Source organism: Hemiscyllium ocellatum, chromosome 48 (genome assembly GCF_020745735.1).
Source record: "Hemiscyllium ocellatum isolate sHemOce1 chromosome 48, sHemOce1.pat.X.cur, whole genome shotgun sequence".
Lineage (NCBI taxonomy): Eukaryota > Metazoa > Chordata > Chondrichthyes > Orectolobiformes > Hemiscylliidae > Hemiscyllium > Hemiscyllium ocellatum.
The window spans coordinates 11,268,788-11,288,196 of record NC_083448.1 but is presented as its reverse complement, the minus strand read 5'-3'; the positions used below and the strand labels follow the sequence as shown (position 1 = coordinate 11,288,196).

Here is a 19,409-nt window from a genome sequence, read left to right as displayed (position 1 = left end):
CTCGACCGTCAGACCCTTTGACTCCCTTGTTAGTCAAGAAAAGACCTACCTTTGCTTTTAAGATGTTTTGTGACCCTGCTCCGCAGGCACTGTCTGGCCAAGGTATTTCTCAAGAATCATGGCCATCAGAGAACCAATCTCTTTCTTTTTGACTTCAATGGGAGACCATTTGGTTTCAAAATCTATCTTGTTTCCCACAAGGGGGAACACTCTACCAGTATCGACCTTATCAAGTCTGCGCAGAATATTACATATTTTGAGAGGATCAGCTTGTCTGGAGTCAAAAAGTTGCAGGATTAGTCTCTCCAACCTTTCTGCTTGTGTCCATTCCATTGCTCCAGGAATCATTTTGCTGAACCTTCTCTGGGCTGCTTCGAATGCAGTTACATCCTTTCTTAAATAAACAGTCCAAATCAGCAGGTAATATTAGACAGGCGGTTGACGACATCAACACTTGGTACAAATGTGAGAAACCACATTGCTGTTTGAAATGCTGGTGGCAGGAGGGGGTACAGGCAGCCTGTGGTGACAGGTAGTGAGGGCGAGGGGAACAGGACCAGGCTTCCTGCAGCAGCAGCAGCAGCAGCAGCAGCAGTACGACCAGAGTAAAAGGCAGCTAGAGCAGGCAGCTCATTGCAGCAGTGAGGGCGAGATTGGGTGCAGAACGGGGGAAGATGGAACCCTTGTGAGGAGTGCGAGCCCAGCATGGCAAGGCACTTTGAGACTGTGCTGTTGAACTGTTAACCGTGTTTCTTCATTTTTCTGATTTTTAAGACTGACTGTAATATTTAACTTTTCAACTTTATTTTCGTGCTTGGTACCAAGATTCTGTACCTACGTATCTTTGTACGTAAGATGGCGCTGTATGTGGCGACTCAGAAACTTTTCACTGTACTCATGTGAGCACCTGAGACAATGAAGCTAATTTAGTTCCATTTTACATGTATGACAGAGGTATGTAACCTGTGCAGCTCCCATCCTGCTCATCCTTAGAAGTGTGTGTGCTTGGACTCCAGGCAGATACATGCCAGAAAGTAACAATACTGTAGCCAAATGAACCATTTAAATAAAAGGGCTGATCAACCACGTTTTTCACAAATAGAAATATTTCTTATGAGCGGGGATGTTGAAAATTGAGTGGTTTTGCTTGTGAGATTGCATGTTATAGGTGTGAAAGACTCCTGATGTTTGGAACAGTTAATAATACTGGAGCAGCAGTATTTAAATAGCCCACGCTCAAGGCCTGTATAGCTGCTGTCTGTGCTGCTGACAGCAGCTCGCCCCCACAGTTCTTTAAGAAATAAGCACAAAACCCATCAGAGTTGTCCTTACAAGATTCTGCTGTAATTTCATACTTGAGGTGATTAATAACACGCCAGATCTTTCAGCATAATTTGACACTTCAAAGGTTTCTCATCTCAATTCAAATTGGCTTCTGTGTTCTTAAAGTGAATCATGAGGAAGCTCATTCTTCACATTTCAATTTATTTTTATTGTGCTATTATTTTGGAAATAAATACCAATAATATTTTGAAATGTTAATGCACTGTTGGTGAAATAATGCTGTGCCCTTTTAAACAAGTTTGAGAGTGACAGAAAGCACTGACAAATGTTGCTGGGAACTCTCGGTCCCTTCTCAACTGGATTGTGTTAACTCTCGGATTCTCACTTCAGCAACACTCAGCTTGGCAATTGGATAGGTTGCAGGGTCTCCTACCTGCACATTCTAGTCTTGTAAACTACTGGTACTTCTGTCAAAGTGACTCTCAATAAAGTAGCAGTGTCACTCATGTATTAATATCACAGGATATTTGAAGGGAGACAGTGCTGTTGTGACACTGTCATTGAAATAATTATCCAGTATGCCAAACACGAATATTCTTGGACATGGATTCAAATCCCACCCCGGCTTGATGGTGACATTTGAATGTAAACATGTGGTATGGAAAGTGAACCTGAAGGCGACGATGGAAGCACTGTTGATTGACATAAAAGCCCACCATGAGGAAAGGAAATCTGGTGTCCTCACCTGGTCTTGCTGATTTGGGACTTAGGACAATGGAGTCTGGACTCTGATGATTGACTGTTCCCTGCACTCTGAAATGGCCTTGCGAGCAACCCAGTTTCAGGTTTTAACACTTAGGAATGGTTAATATTAGTTGTCCTCTCAGCACCACTCATATCCCATAAATTGTCAGAAAACAAAAATCATTTTTGGATGCAATGTACCTGATCCTTGCCCAATCATTCCTTGGCGTAATTCTCACAGTGTTTCTTGTGACCCCTTGTGCAGTCTCCTCAGCTGGTGCATTCATTGCTGAAACAGGCTATGCTCTTTCCAGTTCAAACACTTGCTTTCTTACACCTGTTGCACAAACCAAATTTGACCGCCATGATTCATTGTTGTGATTGAGTGCTATGGTTTGCTCATTCACCAAACAGAGAAACAGGAACTGATCAGCCCAGTATTGACCAGTTGCAAGGGGTACTCACATCCTAGCAAGCTTGTTGTGTGTGCACTTTGGGTTGGGGTGTCACCCTCCTCCCACATGACAGTGCCTGCTCCCATGTGTTCTTCTGCCTTCCCAATTTTGGTTTAAAGCATCCCACTGAGGAAATTCACTTCCTTGTATTCTAACCTGTTTGTTCTGCTTACAGGTAGTTCAAATAACCATGTGTCATAGAGTTTCACAGCACAGAAAGAGGCCTTTTGCCCACTGTGGCCATGCCAGTTATCAAATACCTTTCTGCTCATCCCAATTTCCAGTACTTGGCTCATAGCATTGTGAATGTTCAGATAAATATGCCCCAGTCATTGTGATGGTTCTCCTCCATCACTCTTTCAGCAACTGAGTTCCAGATATTCGCCATTCTTTGGGAAACAAAATTCTTCCTGAAACCTCCTGCCTTTCACCTTAAATCTATGCCCCAGTTATTGATCCCTGTATTTGGGAAACGTTTCTTCTTATCCAGTGTATCTGTGCCCCTCCATAATTTTGTATACCTCAGTCAGGTCCTCCTAAGTGTCACTATTTCTCTTGTCATTGGTGGGACAAGCGTGGTGCTGATCTTTGACTGGCCACCAGCTCGCCGAGCCAGAAACTGTGTCCAAACAGTTTCTCAGCTCAATCACCATGTGATAGTTTTTCACTATTGCCACCGTGTAAAGTTCCATTCTCAAGCTCTTGTTACTTTGATCAACCTGTTTGATCATGTTCTGATACTGGAGCTCAGTATCGGTATGTGGTGCTGGAAAAGTACAGCAGGCCAGGCAGCATCCGAGGAGCAGGAGAATCTCCTTGGATGCTGCCTGACCTGTTGGCCTTTCCCAGCACCACTCTCATGTCCTGACACATCTCTTAGGCAGGGTGACTTGAATTTAGACCTTCTGTCCCAGAACTAGGGAAATGACCACCAGCCCTGTCACAACACCCATAGAAACAGCTGGTCGGCATGTACCCTTTCAGAATTAGACTTCAGTGAGGTTGCCTGTCATGATGAAGGCATTATGTAACAAGAACTACAATGAGTCAAACAAATCCACTTCCAGTGGAAGCCAGACCATGAGGTGTGAAACCCTCACATGGTTGTCAGGTTGGAAAGATCCTTAGTGAAATTAACTTGAGAAGCTCCAGCCAACTGTGTGCTGATAGCAGATGATGACACCGATGTTACAGCACTCGGAAGAGCTGTCCAAATCCTCCTACATCCCACAATGATTTGTGTCAGAAGTTGGCACATTTTTAACTTGAATTATTAACCCAGATCCGTTTTGTAAGTGACTTGTGGGAAATGCATTTCAAACCGTTACATGGCACTATAAAAATAAAGGTATTTCCACATCTTGCTTCGGCTTGTTTTGGCCATCATCTCCGATCTATGACTTCTCATGAGCAAGCCTTCTATCTTTGCAAACCATCACTCTTTCCTGATGACCAGAGTTAAACTCAACTTTAACTCCTCTGTATAAATCCACTGCACGTATAGTAAGAGATTAAATAAAATCAACTTGGGAGGGCTTCAGAACTTGTTCACATAATTCGTGGCCACGGATTGTTGCTTGGTAGTATTCTTCCTTCACAACACATCCTAAGTTGAGTTTGATTGGTATGAAGAAAGTCATCAGTCCACAAGAAGCTGCAGCATTCAGTGGAAAGGAGTCCATTCATTTATTTAAGTGAAGCAAGGCTGACATCTATTTGGAGGAGAAAGTGAGGACTGCAGATGCTGGAGATCAGAGCTGAAAATGTGTTGCTGGAAAAGCACAGCAGGTCAGGCAGCATCCAAAGAGCAGCAGAATCGACGTTTCGGGCATTTCCTGAAGAAGGGCTTATGCCCGAAACGTTGATTCTCCTGCTCTTTGGATGCTGCCTGACCTGCTGTGCTTTTCCAGCAACACATTTTCAGCTTCTGACATCTATTTGGATGTTGGTAGCCCCTTTCACATGATGAAACACGACAGGGCACTTGACTTGAATTTATCCAAGATGTTTTGCCACTGAATTGTAAGACAATATTTGGGCAGATGGCAAATGGAATTGAGGGATGGCCGGCGGTAACAGACCATAAGAGGATTATGAGGGGCATTTTCAAGCTTAGGCTTGGAAGGAAGGTGAGGATCTTTGCAGGAGTAGTGGGGAGCGGAATCTGTGGGGTGGGATTTGTATTCACAAATTTTTGAATGAAGGTTCTTTTTAGCAAAACAGTACCTTTCCCTATGGTGCTCAAAGCTGGTTTGTGACAAGTTCAGCAGGTCTGGCAGCATCTGTTAAGAGAAATCAGAGTTAACGTTTCAGAGCTGGTGACCCTTCCTCTGAACAGTTCTGAGGAACGGTCACCAGACCTGAAACATTAACTGATTTCTCTTCACGGATGCTGCCAGACTTGCTGAGCTTTTCCAGCAACTTAAGTTTTCACTAACTTTGAACATATGTTTTCATTTCTGATTTACAGCATCCGTAATTCTTACGGTTTGTTTGTGACAAGGAGGTTTTCAGTCTTAAAGTTGTGAACTATTTCTTCTCCAAATAAAGATGTGTTGTATTGATGCAGTTTAGAGTTGAGAAGGGAAAAATGTTAGCATCTCATTGATTAAATGCATTTCAAAGTCAAGATTTCTCATGATTGTGCAAGGTTTTCACTTGGTGTGCAATGAAAGCAAGGCAGAAAGAGTGTATACATTTGATACTGTCATAATTGCAAGGTGTATTGCTTTTAATTGAGCTGTAAATTGTCTTAAATTATATCTTGACATCAGAAGAAATGCTTCAATACTCCCAAACCCCAAAGCTGTTGTATAGTTTTCTGAAAAAAAAAACGAGTGATTGGTTGTTTGAAAGTTGTCTTTTGAAACCTACCTTTTCTGTTGTCAGGTCTTTTTTAGTCATGGGAGAGAATCCGTACAGGCCAGTGCTTGGGAAAAGTAAAATTTGAGATAGTGTAGATCCAATCACTATGCTGTTGCTGCACTGTGTAATAATGCTACAGTGAAAAGATGCTGGAAAAATTCAGCAGGTCTGCCTGGAGAACAAGTGCTGACATTTTACGTCAGGGAGCTTTGCCCAGAACTAGAAGATGCTAAAGGTGAACAGATTTTAAGCACGTGAAGAATGATAGAAAAAAGTGTGAAGAGCAGAAAATGAGAAAGAAGTCCATCATAGAGCAGAGGATGGGAGTGAATGAATGAAGGAATGAATTTTTTTTTTGGTGACATGTATATATCACTGAAAAAAATACAGTAAGATATTGTGAAAAGCTTCCACTGTCACCATGATCTTGTACCATTTTGAATAGTTTAAGAATAATTTTAAAAAGTATAGTTTAAAGAGAGTCTATAACCCTTCTGCCACCGCTTTGCCATTTCCAGTACTGGACTTGAACGGCGTTGAAACCTCCACCTCTCAGGCATCATCTTTGGTTAATGTCTCTACCTCACTGATGTCACCTCTGCCAACGTTGTAGCCAGTGCTGGGCCATGTGCTCATTCCTCTGCCAGCCACCACCTCATCTCCATCCACCAGAGTCCTGCTTTGGACTTAGCAACCTCCAGACCCTGACGAAACTGCCTTCCTCATCGATTGCTGGCCCTGCTGATGCTGCCACAAGTAGTGTGTGTGAACAGCAGAAGAAATGATGGTGCAATACAAAAGGATTGAACAAAGACAGACAATGACTATATGTTGTCTTATAACTTTAGATACTGGGTATCATTGAATTTTGTTTTGTAATGCTATGTAACCAAGCCTTGTGAATAGTGTTGATCAGACCTTGCAGTGCATGATATGTAGCTCTCACAGTTGCTTCACTGCAGCAGCAACAGCACTTGAGAAAGCACCTGAGAAATGTTGTTCAGTGCTGTTAGTTGAGGAATATATATTGGTCGGTGTGCCAGGAAGAAATCTCCTACTCTTTGACATACTGCCGTAAGATGTTTAAATTTAGATTTCACACCTCGCTCTCAAAAAGGCATCTCTGATCAACAACTCTTGAGACCTGGAGCATTCTCTGAACCCAGAGCACCAGATGTTCCATGGGAAGTGGGGTTCTTCATTGGTGTGAATTATGCTGACGGGAAAATGTATTCTCCCAGTACATTTACCAAGATCTCGGACAATGGAAAAGCTGTCTTGCCTTGTGCCTGAATCTGTGTGTGTTGCACAAATGAGCAGGTTGTTAGTGAATATGGTTTCAAGATATTTATTGAGCAATTAAACACTTAATTTAACAACTGAGCAGTTTTACAGTTATTTGTCATTGTAAAATCAGAGCGAACAAGTCAGGCCCTGGCCTAGGGTGGCATGCTTCTTCACTGGCACTTCATTTAGCCTCGCTTATCATAACTTCAGGATGACATGCATCACGTGACAAATGACCAGATGTAGTTTTCCTTTATTACAACATGCAAGGGTTTTGCTAGGTTTTCAAGTGCTATTGGTGGTTCTGAAGCATTTGTGCCATGCTCATTGTAGTTAGAACTGTGGGAAATGCACCAACAAGGTATTCATGAGTTTGTGAGCATTGTCCTGCAGTTACAAGGGGCCTTTCCACCTCAAATGATGAAGAACTTAAATCCTGTCCTGTACAGGATGATCCATGTTGCTGTGATAACAGTAGAATTCCACAGACAATTCACAGATTCAGCTTTCTGTTTTTCCCATTGCCAGCTTCATAATTCTGAAATCCCTCTGAGGTCACTTCAGTCTCATTTCAAACTATTCACTTTGACTTAATTGTTGTCATTGTGCTGAAATTCAGTCGATCGTCTTGTTAAAAACCAAGTGTGCTGATTAATTTGGCCATGAATGAAACAGTGACACATGAGATGTTGGACACGGCAGGTTTTAGTGTGCTCAATAATGGGTTGATGGAAATCAGCTAAGTGCTTGAAGGAATGATGATTCACTGAACCAAATGATAGATGTCAATTCCATAGCAACTGATGGAAAGTTCGTGTGTTTTCTATATAAACGCTGTCTGTTACCTTAGTAACTCAGCATCTTAGGTTGAGATTGAGGTTGAGGTTGAGCCGAGCAGTGGAGAGGGGCTAATTCAGCTGTTTAGTTTTGACCTGAGAAATTTCTTCACCTGCAGAGATGTTAACTTTTGACTTTCTCTACCCCAGACAGAACTGAGGTGATCAGTTACTTCGCATATTCAAGATTTAGATCATGGATATCCCAACCTCTTCAATTCTGACGAGCTGGTGCAGGCAGGATGGGCTGAATGGCCATCTTCTGAACTGTATGTTGTGCATTTTAAAGGAAACAGACCCCAGGAACTGCAGATTCTGGAAATCAAGAACAAAACCAGAAATTGCTGGAAGAACTCAGCTGGTCTAGCAGCTTCTCTGGAGGCAAAACTGATTTCACTTTTCGGGTCCAGTTACTCTTTCTCAGAACAGATTGTGACGTGGAAAAGGTTGTGACGTGGGTGAGACGACAAGGGGCAGGGTGAGGGAGAAAGAGGAAATCATAAGTAGAGTCAAACCCAAAGAGGGAGAAGAACAATTGGGCAGACAAAGGAATGGGTAAAGGCCATGGTTGGGAGAATGAAGATCTGCTAATGAGGACAGTTAATGGTTGACAATGGGTTGTTTGGAGTAGCAGCCTGACTGATGACAGGGTCTAGTGTATGGGGATTGGGGTAATGGTGAAAGGTACTCAGACAGTAAAATTATTGACCTTGATATTGAGTTGAGAAAGTTGCAAGGCTTCTATGCAGAAAGTGAGGTGGTTTTCTTCCAACTTGTGCTAAGCTTTGCTGGGGCACTGTAGCAAGCCTGAGACAGAGATGTTGGCTAGGGAACATGGTGGTGTGTTGAAGTGGTAGGTGTTACAAAGCTGGACCTTTTTTCTAAAAGCTGTTCCTTTTCTCAAGGATACTGTGTCCTTGGTTTTTTTTTTCAGAGAGGTTGTAAACAGCTCCCAGTTCAGATTAAACTGGTTTGGTACAGAGATTAAAGGGTACTGAGAGGTCTTTTTGTCGATATGTAAACAGATGAGACTTCAGGCCAAAGTAATCATCTTTTAGAAGTGACCTGTATCATGAAAGGAGAATGGTCAGCTCTCTAGCTGAGCAGTTCAGTCCAGAATTAGTTAGGAGTTTAACAGTGAGCTGTATGGAAACAGGTTCTCTCATTCTCCTTCCCCCTTTCTAACCTTAAGCAATTGTTCCATTTTTACTGTATTTTTAATGGGGTTCGCTTATTAGAACTGTTGTGTATATTAGGAACAGCATAATTGAGTCTAGTTTGGATCAACTGAGTTCTGTAGGGGTTCTTTAATCTGTTCTTTGTGTTTCATTGTGATTTTGTGAATAAATTTTTGTCTGTTTTAAAACTTGATAGTCAACCTAGCTAACTTAATCTGGGTAATTTTCACTATATGGTTACCAAAACAAAATGCAAAGTTATGGTCTGGGCTGCCTTCTGAAGAATGTTTAGAGTGGTCTGGCCTAGTCCATAACACAGACAACCTGAAGCTGAGGGTCATCTTTGTAGATAGCATGTCGGAGTTGTGCAAAGTGGTCACACAGTCTGCGCTTCATCTCCAGATACAGAGGAGACCACATTGTGAGCAGTGAACACAGTGGATGAGATAGAGTGTGTGCACCCTTCTGAGGGCTTGGTTGAGATCTTCAAAAGTGAGCAAAACAATCAATGCTCATCGCATTTGACTGTGAATTGACAAAGGTCATTGAGCAAGTTATTGCTTGTCACCTTTTTGTGTCATTGTAATTTTGAAAGCCAATTAATTTTGTGTTTAGGTGAACAGGAAAGTTTTTCTTCATCTGTAACATTGCCATATTTGGAAGCTCCAAGTAATATTCAATGCTTGCATCATCCAGTAGAAGCTTGACAACGAGCACTTTTCCTGTTGACTGGCAAAAACCGCTTCCTACTTTTCCTTGATTCATGCTGAGTGCATTTCATTTGATCAAAGCCCCTCGGTGTTGTAGAGAATTCAGAGCCTCCGTTCGGAGATCTGTTGAGACTTGGAGTGCAGTCTGAACCCGTACATCTGAGTATTGTGGTAAACTGATGGAAGCTAAAACCTGAGGTCATTCTGTCCATTGTCCAGCAGCACGATCTTCTGTTGTTTCTGTTTTCAAAATAGAGTTCCCAATCGCCAACAGATGCAAGCTTTTTCCAACGTAAATGACTGGAAGTAGTTCTCTGTCAATTGTGACCATGCTGAAAGGTTTTGAATCATTGATAAATTGCCAAGTTTATTTTCCTCCCTACATTGTCACTGACATACAAATCCTTTTAGCAAACAATTGCTGCCTTCTGTGCTACAGAATTGAATAGTTTACCTTGCTTTTGAAAGCTTTTCGCTGGCAGATTTAGATAACTTTGGGTGTCTTGCTAGCTATCTTGTTTCTTGTGACAGAACAGACAAACCTGAAAGTGTTTCCTGTGTGCTGTGAAAGTGTTAACTGTGAGTGCCTGTGGGCTGAATGTTGAACTGTTTTTGCAGATGGTACATCAGGGAGACGGTTTTTAACCTGAAAATGGCGGACTTCCTTTTATGCATTCTGTGCAGTGCCTGTTTGAACTTTTCAGCAGAGCCGCAGCTGCTTTGTGAGACAAAATCAAGTCAATTAAACATAATTGTTCCAATGGAAGAGATGTGACATTTCCTTGTGACAGACCACTGCCTGGGTTGCTTGATCTGAATATATCTTTAGTTTGGGGGCATGATTGTAGATTTAAGGTTGCTGGCAGAAGGTCAGTGTCAGCTGGGTTAAGAAAAGATTAGTGTATTTTTTTTCTGTCACAAATTTTAATGTCTTTCTTTTCTTATCTCCTCCTCAATCATGTCTTATCCTGTAAACATATGAACAAGGAACAAGGGTAGGCTACTCAGTCCTTCAAGCCTGCTGCACTACTGAATAAGATCATGACTGATCTGATTTTAACCTCCTCTCTACATTTCTGCATATCTGTGACAGTCTTCCATCCCCTTGGCAATCAAGAATTTAGTTACCTCTACCTTAAAAATACTTCCAAGATTCTGCATTCGCTGCCTTTTGAGGGTGGAAATTCCAAAAGCAGCCAACCCTCTGAGAGAAAAACAAGTTTCCTCATCTCACGATTAAATGGGAGCGGCCATTTAATACAAATTTCTCAGCCAATTCAAATCACAGCTGAAGATATTGGAGACTCACTACACATGTAGTGATAATGTCACTTGATTAATTATCCATAGTCCTTCATATTGTGGGGACATGGGTTCAAATCCTAGTGTAGCAGATATTGAAGTTTGACTTTGAAAAGTCTGGAATAAGAAGCTTGTGCACTGTCTATCAAATAATCATTGTCTTTTGTTGTAAAAACTCGCGTGCTTCACTGATGTCCTTCAGGGAAAGAAAGTTGCCTTCACCTGGCCTGACTGACTTCTGAACACCACAGCAGTGTGGTTGACTTTTTAGAACAAAGAAAGAAAGGACAAAGAAAATTTACAGCCCAGGAACATGCCCTTCGGTCCTCCAAGCCTGAGCCGATTCTAATCTACAGTCTAAACCTATCGACCAATTCCTAAGCATCTGTATCCCTCTGCTCCCCACCGACTTAGGCATCTGTCCAGATGCATCTTAAACGAATCGACCATGCATGTCTCCACCACCTCTGCTGGCAACATGTTCCAGACACCCACCCCCCTCTGTGTAAAGTACTTGCTGCGTGTATTCCCCTTAAACTTTTCACCACTCACGTTGAAAGCATGACCTCTCATTATTGAATCCTTCACCCTGGGAAAAAGCTTATCTTTATCTACCCTAGCTATACCCTTCATGATTTTGTAGACCTCAGTCAGGTCCCCCCTCAATCTCCTTTTTTTGTAATGAAAACAAACCTAACCTACTCAACCTCTCTCTTCATAGCTAGCACCTTCCATACCAGGCAACATCCTCGTAAACATTCTCTGCACCTTCTCCAAAGTGTTCACATCCTTTTGGTAATGTGGTTACCAGAACTGTACACAGTATTTTAAAGGCGGCCGAACCAACATTGTTTACAATTTTAAACATGACCTGCCAGCTCTTATACTCAATACCCCGTTCGATGAAGACAAGCATACCATATGCCGCCTTAACCAGTTTATCCACCTGTGCAGCAACCTTCAGGGTGGTCCTGCACTCCCAGACCTTTCTGCTAACCAACTTTCCCCAAGGCTCTTCCGTTTCCTGTATAATTCGCTTTCGAATTTGACTTGCCAAAATGCATCACCTCACATTTTCCTGGATTGAATTCCTTCTGCCACTTCTCTGCCCAACTCTTCAGTCTCTCTATATTCTCCTGTATTCTTCGACAGTCCCTTAGGCTTTCTGCTACTCCACCAATCTTCGTGCCATCTGTAAACTTGCTGATCATACCATTTATCACAAACAACAATGGCCCCAGCACTGATCCCTGATCACTACTACTCTCTGTTTCCTGTTGCTCAACCAGTTCTTTATCCTCCTAGCAAGAACATCTTGCACACCATGTGACTTCACTTTCTCTCTTAGTTTACCATGGGGAACCTTATCAAATGCCATCCTAAAGTCCATGTATATGACATCAACAGACCTTCCTTCATATATCAGCTTGGCCACTTCCTCAAAGAACTCTATTGAGTTGGTAAGGCACGATCTCCCTGCACAAAACTAATTGCTTATCACTGATAAGCCCATTCTTTTCCAAATATAAATAGATCTGATCCCTCAGTACCTTCTCCAGCAACTTTCCCACCACTGACGTCAGGCTCACTGGTCTGTAGTTACCTGGAATATCCTTACTACCCTTCTTGTACAGGGGGAGAACATGAGCAATCCTCCAGTCCTCCGGCACCTCACCTGTGTTTAAGGATGCTGCAAAGATATCTGTCAGGGCCCCAGCTATTTTATTTACTATTCTCTGAAGTGGTCGAGTCAACCACTCTGATCAAGGGCAATAAATGCAGGCCGTGTCAGTGACACCTATATCCATGGAATGAATTTTCACCCTGGTGTTGGCTTCTGCAACAGGCTGACAGTTTGCGTTCATGAATGTTAAAGGTTATACAGTTGAAGTATTTGAGTCATTGGTGTTTTAGACCAATCCACCAGCGTAGGACCCTATCTCTTCTAATGTCAATGGCCAAGGTGTTATGTGCCTTTCTGACCTTGGTGCTCTGTGGAACGTTCATTAAGGTGGACTTTGTTTCAGTGCTGCATTGCAGCGGATGTTAGTACCTCTGTAAAGCTGGCCTTGGAGAACCAGCTGAGTTGCCGACATTTACTGTCTGCAATCTCCCTCCAAGCTCACTCCATCTAACACCCTGTCCAAACTGCTCACCTGACTCCAGTTTCCAGTTCAGGTTTGGACAACTGTAGGTATTGTCTGGAGTGGATTCAGGGCAGAGCTTTCAGGCATCACAGCTGTTGTGAACCATCAAGGCATTTGTTCATGCTTAGAAATGTAATTTACTCCTCAAAATCCAGCTGATTTCTTGAAATTTTGGTATTAAATATTCATACTTCTGCTAAATGTCCAGTTTATAGAAGTATGAATATTTAAATGTAAATTTATAGTTCAGTCAAACAATGGGCATTATTTCTTTGTCTATTTGAACCACTTTGAGATAATTTTCTTCAATCAGTTATGTTACAAGTAACATGTCATCTACTTCCTCATATCAAGTGTTGTCTTCCTCAGTTCATCTGAACAAAGGAAGGAGGTCTTTTCAATTGCTGTTTGTCTGTGTGCTTTTCTTAACTACAAATTACTTTATCATCTCTGGAATAAATCATGAACAACTGGTTTAATTGATATGGGTGGGTGTGAAGAAAACTTGTTTTGCAGTTTCTGGGGATGCATATCTTTTCTATACATGTGCCCAGTTATTATAGTTTTGGCATCATTGAGGAACTCAAATGACGGACTCTGGAGACTCGGATCCATTGTCATCAAAGCCCATCTGTTTCACTCGTGTTCTTGGTGAAGGAAATCTGTTGTCAAAAGCTTATCTGGCTGGCCTGTGACTCCAGACCAACATCAATGTCACTGCCTCTTAACTGTCTTGAATGACGACTTCAAGTTGGGGAGTAAAAGCTAGGCGTGGAAAAACTTGGGACCGTCGCTGACTGATTTACTTTGTGTGTGTGTTTGTCTCTCTCTCTCTCTCTCTCTCTCTCTCTCTCACTCACTTCATCTCTGTTCTAACCAGCACTTCCATGACATCGATGCTTGCTTCTCTTTCTCTCCCCCTCTTTTTTTCTTCTGTTCCCTCCCACACCCATCTCTCGCTCTTTCTCTTTCTCACTTGCTTCTGATGTTCTGATGGCTCAGCATTTTCAGCTTGATGTTTACTTATTACTGAAGTTTGAATACACATTTTCACTTTCTAATGTAAACTCTTCCTGTACTGCATTTTTAGAATTTTCTTAATGATCTCTTTCTCCCTTCAAAAGCTCTGATGTCAGTCATCTCATTTAATCCTGATCTCATTGATTTTGGATCCATCCTCCTGTTCAGTGCCTTGAGTTGTTTCACAACTTATTGTAGGAGTGGACAGGTTCATTGTTGTCAAGCTGTTGCAACAGAAACTTGGAGCTCTTGTGTTCTGGTATTGCAAGGTAACCATTTTCAATTAATTTGTGCATAAAAGAGTCAGTTGTGCATTATTATTATTGCAGACCTGTTTGAGATTATTTTAGCCTGAATTTCAGCGAGCTGAGAGAAACCTCTCAGATTCACTATGCAATATGTTAAAATTCTGTATTTTTAGAAAATGTTTAAATTTGCACCCCAACACTTGATTCAGTTGCAAATTGTCACTAAATTTGGCTTTTCCGTGCTGTTGTGTCTTTCAGTTTGTGAAGCTCAGCCTTGCCAGGTGTTGCCTTAATGGATAACTTGTGGGAGGTAATTGGGTGGAGTTGTTCCCCATGGGAGCCCTGGGAGGATGGTATGCTTGGGTTTCAGAACGCAGTGTGACTGAGCAATGCAACACGCCTTAGCTCTGAGTGTTTTCTGTCTTGTCACGACATCCTGAAGTGTGAAGCTTGGTCTCAACATGATAATTATTACCCACGCTGAAACAAACTGCATACAGTTTATGCTTTAAATAATGTTCATTGGGGTTGTATTTTAGTTGAAGACGGTGTCTCATCACCAGTACTTCAAACTAGCCCAAGCAAATGAAAATTCTCAGTGTTTTCAAAGTAGAGGGGTTGGAAAGTCATCTTCAGTTGCTAATTGGTTAGGCCAGTTTTGGAATATTGCGTGCAATTCTGGTCTCCTTCCTATTGGAAGGATGTTGTGAAAATTGAAAGGGTTCAGAAAAGATTTACAAGGATGTTGCCAGAGTTGTAGGGTTTGAGCTATAGCGGGAGGCTGACTAGGCTGGGGCTGTTTTCCCTGGAGCATCTGAGGCTGAGGGGTGACCTTATCGAGGTTTATAAAATCATGAGGGGGCATGGATATGGTAAACAGACAAGGTCTTTTCCCTAGGGTGGGGATGTCCAGAACTAGAGGGTGTAGGTTTAGGTTTAGGTTGAGAGGAAAAGTATTTAAAATGCACCTCAGGGCAACTTGTCCATTCAAAGGCTGTTGCATCATATGGAATGAGCTGCCAGAGGAAGTGGTGAGGCTAGCACAATTACAACATTTAAAAGGCATCTGGATGGGGATATGAATAGGAAGGGTTTAGAGGGTTATGGGCCAAGTGCTGGCAGATGGGAGGAGGTTGGTTTCAGATATCTGGTTGGCGTGGACAAGTTGGACTGAAGGGTCTGTTATGTGCTGTACATCTCTATGACTGATATCCCACCTTGGCTCTGCAGGTTTCTTTTGCCTCAAACTGTCTTAAAGCCCACAGCACTAAGATCTGCTTTATTCCAATTCTGGCCTCTTGTCCAAAAGAAATTTTCGTCATTACCCCAAGGGTGATGTGCCTTAAGCTTTGTAGCCACAAAGATTAAATTTCCTTTCTAAGTCTACTGGCCTTTGTCCCTTTTCTCCTTTAAGTCGACACTTCACACAAGCATAAATGTTAAAGCAGGAATCACATTGATTCGCATCGATGTCTTTGCACAGACCTTTGGTTATTTGGTCTCATTGCTGCTCAGATAGCTTGATGTTTCGCATTGTTTCCGTCAAACATGTAAGCATTTGTCACTATATTGAAGATGTTCTGTAACTGGAAGGGGATCAATCAGTTAGATGAACAGACAGATGTTTCTGTGGCTATAGATGTGACTGCAGGATGCTCATGTCTGAGATGTAATTTCCTGAAATTTCATTGTGGAAAAATCAGTTCAGAAACCTTCACATGTGGCAGCATGTAGATCCATACAGTGCAGAAATTTCAGGAGGTCCTTGAAGTTAGCTGACTCTTGTATATTGGAATGTGAAAGCAATTCTTGATAATTCCGTTTTGCACAGACAAATAACTGAAGCCTGTTGTGGTTCTCCTCGCAAAGTACAAGTTCTTCTGATTGTGGGTCATGGCAGAGAGGTGTACTGCTCCATGGACATACCCTGGCAAAGAACAGCAAGCCTACCTCTACCGCACCTCGTCCTTCATTTCAATCCAAGAATCTAGACGTTAGATGTGACTTCAGAGTGGTAAGGAGCCAACAAATGAAATTCTCTGAATTTTTTAGCCTAGATTCCCTGCAGTGTAGAAGCAGGCCATTTGGCTCAACAAGTCCATACCACCCCACCGAAGAGTAATCCACCCAGACTCATTTCCCTCTGACTAATCCACCTTACATTATGGGCAGGTTAGCGTGGCCAGTTCACCTGACCTGCTTATCTTTGCATTGTAGGAGGAAACTCACGCAGACACAAGGAGAACATACAAGCTCCACACAGCTATTTGCCCGAGGCTGCAGTTGAACCCAGGTCCCTGGCACTGTGAGGCAGCAGTGCTAACCACTGAGCCATGTTGCCACCCGGATTGTTTGTCAATAAACCTGATCACGATCAGTTGGAAAGTCACATGACTCCACCCTTGACTAGTTTAACATGACATTTCACTGTACACTGCCTTACCATCCAGCTCCTTTGTGATGCATCTGAAAATAAAACTGGTCCTTGGGCAAGAAGCTTGACTTTACAGAATAGAATTTACAGAGGAACCATGGTCTAGGAGCCATGCTGGGGGTTATAGGGCAGCAATTTCCAAAAGGTTGTCCCTGTTCGAAAACCCTGTCAACATCTTTTGTTTACCTTTGTACCTGGGAGTGCTTGTTGAAAGAGAGTGCTTCCAGAAGCTTGCCAATGTCTGTAGATTCTTGGATTGAAATGAAGGAGCAGGTGTGATAGAGATGGGCTTGCTGTTCTTTGCCACAGTTTGTCCATGGAGCAGTACTCTTCACTGCCCCTGGCCTTAATCACAAGGACTTGGAATTTGCATGGAAATGACCACACGCCCATGGGACCCATACTGCACGAGGATTTTGCTGCTGTTCCTGAATGGAACTTTCTGTCTCCCTCTCTCTGTCGCTCTCTCACTCTCTTTATGCTGTGATGATCAGATGAAGGGACAAAGCTATTTTCTTGGCTTCATTGTGATTAGTTTGTTCACTTCCATGACAAGGAATCTTTGCATGCCATTGGTCTGACCTGTGGTGAACTTGTCACCATTTGCTTTCTACCAGATATCAGCAGTTATCATTTGTTTTTGTCATTTTCAAAACATTAACAGAGCTAGGCTGTGAATTCACAGATGATGGCGACATGTTTTAAAGGTCCTCAAAATAGTGCCATGTTATGTGCCTGAAGTAGACATGCTATGTCATTTAGACTCTCTCAGATAGATTTGTTCCAATAAAGAAAAAGAGTATTATCAAGTAATTAAGCAACTAGTTCTGACCAGATGTATCCTATGTCTGATGTTTCTGTCACTGTGATTTCAGACCAAGTTGAAGATAAGTGTTTTTGACGGAGTAGTATTGTGAAATACCAAGGGTACTTCAAGTTGCCAAATTTCTGTACTTCGAAGAAGACATTTAGTAAAATATCATCTGATTGACTTAATCGCAAATTGTATCCCATTCAGTGAGTGAGACCCCATAAATGTGAATACAGACTTGGTTCAGGGATGAAAAGCCAAGGAAACAAGTATTTCCTCGGTGTTGCTTTTGTTACGGCCATTAGTCTTTCCTCACTTTAACCCCCTTTGGGTCATTTGAAGCCAATATTTTTCTTTTCCTTTCAACATATAACAAGTAACTATCACACTTGATTTAAAACTTAATCAAGTTAACTCAGTCAAAATGAAGAAGCCTATTCCAAGGTTTTCTTGAGTGCCTATTTCATTCCCTACGGACTCTCAGAAAAACAAGAATAAACACACAAACTCAGAACAATTTTAGAAGTGTTGGGGGAGGATGCCTGATAGTGACAGGGAGATCCTAGCAGATGTAGTTTAGAGTTCTTACAGTCCTGGAGTTGCAAGAGTGGGAATGAAGTCCATGGCTATTTAGTTTTTGTTCTGTTTCCCAAAGGGGATACTGCAGCCTCACAGCACCGCATATGCCTGACTCTACCATAGCCTTCAGGCCAAGGGATCAATCCTGGCTTAGTAAAACTACAAAGCAAAACTGTTCACACATCAAACAGCATAGACACTTAGTGATAGACAATGTGAAGTAATCTCCAAGTGGATCAGATCTTACCCCTGCAGTCCTGCCATATCTAGCCATAAATAGTATTGGACAATAAGAACTCAGTGGAAGAAGAGGTCTCTAAACCATCCATTGTATTATTGTGAAAGGTAAGGCTGAACATTTGGGACACTTTTCACCCAGAAGTGTTGAAAGGATAATCCATTGATGTCCAGTGACTCCCAGCATCACAAATGCCAATCTTCAGCCAATTCTATTCCATCCATCTGACAGCAAGAAATAGCTGAAGGCATTGGGTACTGCAAAGGCTGGGGGTTCAGACAACACTTCAGTAATAGTACTAAAACATATGCTGCAGAACATCCCAAGCTCCTGGCTTAGCTGTTCAGCACAACTACAACCCTGGCATCTTCCTGACCATTTGGAAACTTGCTGACATTTGTCCTTTACACAATGCAGACAAATCCAACTCAGTCAATTATCACCTCATAATTCTACTTTCAGTCATCGGTAATAAAATGGAAGTATCATCAATAGTTTATCAAGGAGCATTTGCTTTGCATTAACCTGCTCACTGACACCCAGTTTAGGTTCTGCCAGGGCAACCACGCTCATAACCTCATTACAGCCTTAATTCAAACATGGACTAGAGAACTGAATTCCAGAGGTCAGGTGAGAGTGACAGCTCTTGACATTGAAGCCGCAGTCAACTGAGTGTGTAACAAGGAGCCCTAGAAAATCAGAGACGCTGAGAATCATGAAGAGTGATATCTCTGCTTGTTGAAATCAAGCTTGCACAAGGAAGGATGACTGAGTCATTGGAAGTCAGTCACCTCAGCTTCAGGGCATCTCTACTAGCATTCTTCAGGGTATTGTCCTTGGCCCAACCAACTTCACCTGCTTCATCATTAACTTTCTTTCCATCATCAGGTCAGAAGTGGGATAATCGCTGATGATTACACAGTGTTCAGCACGACTTGCATCTCCATTGATACTGAAACAGTTGGGTCCAAATGCAACAACAAATGGACAGTGTCCAGGTTTGGGTTGAATACTGTCGAGTAACAGGTTTATTTGGAAGTACTAACTTTCGGAGTGCTACTGCTTCGTCAGGTAGCTAGTGGGACAGGATTATAAGGCACAGAATTTATAGCACAAGATCACAGTGTCATGCAACTGATATGGTATATAGAATTAACCTAGATTGACTTTAAGTCTTTCAACTTTAAGAATGGGTTGCAGGTTTCAGTTCATTCATATGTAAATCCCAGAACTTATTTCAAGTGATATTCCCAAGATAACTTAAGGTTTTA

General features: G+C 42.2%; 1 protein-coding gene across 50 annotated transcripts in view; it reads left to right on the top strand.

Annotated features, from left to right (window-relative positions):
• Nucleotides 1–19,409, top strand: part of LOC132836823 (calcium/calmodulin-dependent protein kinase type II subunit beta) — a 262,349-nt gene that overhangs the window by 87,403 nt on the left and 155,537 nt on the right. The window contains exon 1 of one of the 50 annotated variants that reach the window (XM_060856345.1): nucleotides 14,050–14,097. The exons of the other annotated variants lie outside the window; for them this stretch is intronic. The gene's annotated coding sequence lies outside the window, so the exon portion shown is untranslated. Of the gene's footprint in view, nucleotides 1–14,049; nucleotides 14,098–19,409 lie in introns of those variants that run through there. 50 annotated transcript variants of the gene reach the window in all.